We start from the raw sequence: 1,692 nt of genomic DNA, 5'->3' as shown, positions 1-1,692 counted from the left end.
TGAGTCTTTCTGGTAGAGTATTCGAAGAGGTGATTAAAAATTGAGACTTTTGTTTGACAAAATGTTTAAGAGATATATTGTCATATGCAAAGCATGATGCCAAAAAAGACGCTTCATTAGTCTGAACTAATTAGGTGCATATAATATTATTAACATTAATGGAGTGTATTTTTCTTTTGCGGTACCATTTCAAGAGGATGTGCAAGGAGAAGAGAGACGAAAGAAATTTTTTCTCTCTTCATTATTTTTTTGAAATTAACCATTGACACATTCTCTACAACTGTCACATTTTGAATGTTTTTAACTTTCCATTGAAATTGAATATTAAAATATGCTTTTAATTTTTTTAAATATGAATAAAATTGATATTTTTTTTAGATTGGAAATGTTCACAAGTAATTCAAATAGTCATAAAAAAATAGAACATAATATTTGTGGGTAAAGTAACTCAATACGGAAGACGTTCATACATCACTATGTGAAATATTAAATAGAATATAAGTAGAGTTAGAAAAATCAACAAATGAAAATTTAACATGTTTACCAAGAGGTAAATAATGATAAAAACTTGAATTGATATGTTTAATTATAGTATGTTCATTCAATTATTTCTCAAGAGAGAGTTTAAAGCTAGTGCTTACAGGTGACCTAAACGATCATGTCAAAGGAAAGACGACTAAGCTGCAAGGAAGAATGGTGACAACTATATTTGAATCTCACTTCTCATTAGTGTCATTCATGTATGAAAACTCTTCGCATAAAAATCAAATGGACAAAGTTCAATAGTAACTTGGTTATTTGTAGTGAATTTACGAACGAAAACTAACTTTTCAACTAGGTTTGGAGTTTGAAGGACATTTTTTCAGTAATAAAGAGTGAGAAGGGATAATTTAGCACTACAAAAACTATAAATTGGAATAGAATGACCATTTACAAAAGTTATACCATTTTGTTTTATTAAATTAAAATAAGACAAGAGATTACCTTGTGCGGATAGAATATGTGTTGGATTTGGTTAAAACTATATATATTGAAGAAGTCCCACGTTGCTTATTTTTGTGAAGGAAGAAAGAGTCCAAGGCTATATATAGGATTAAAATTTTCCTAAGTCCCACATCGCTTAGTTTAGTGATGGAAGAAAGAATTTAAGGCTATATATAAGATCCGTGTTCTTTGTTACAAAATGCATCAATCAAAAACACTTTAAGCGTGTATTTGACTTTCTTTATTCTCTTATACTCTTGTATTAGATTGTTGTGAGATGTAGTTAAATATTTATTTTGGAGGGTGTGGGCCGGATGGGCTGTATTATGTGTTGTAACAATTTTTACATAGTATTATTCTCTGGTTGTCTATTGACAACGGCCGTGGTTTTTTCTCCGGTTTTGGAGTTTTCACGTTATGTTAATGTGTTGTTATTTTATCCCTTTTTTCTCTATGTTTGTTATTTTCCTAACAACTAGTATAAGAGCTTTTGGTTCGATCAGGACATGGGATTCTTAGTATGCTATGTGGTTGCAGCTTTTTCTGATCTTCCACATCAAAAAAAGATGGATAGTATTGTGAAAGAGTTATTGAGCTGCAATCTCAAATTCTGTTGTGCAGTTTGGGCTAGAGAAAACTTATGGAGATTTATTTTTTGCTGTGAAAAGTTCAAGTCAAAGATGTGTCGATACAATCAAGATTCACAAG

Source organism: Vicia villosa, unplaced genomic scaffold (assembly GCF_029867415.1).
Source record: "Vicia villosa cultivar HV-30 ecotype Madison, WI unplaced genomic scaffold, Vvil1.0 ctg.000131F_1_1_1, whole genome shotgun sequence".
NCBI classification, from domain to species: domain Eukaryota; kingdom Viridiplantae; phylum Streptophyta; class Magnoliopsida; order Fabales; family Fabaceae; genus Vicia; species Vicia villosa.
Note: the sequence above shows the minus strand (reverse complement) of the source record.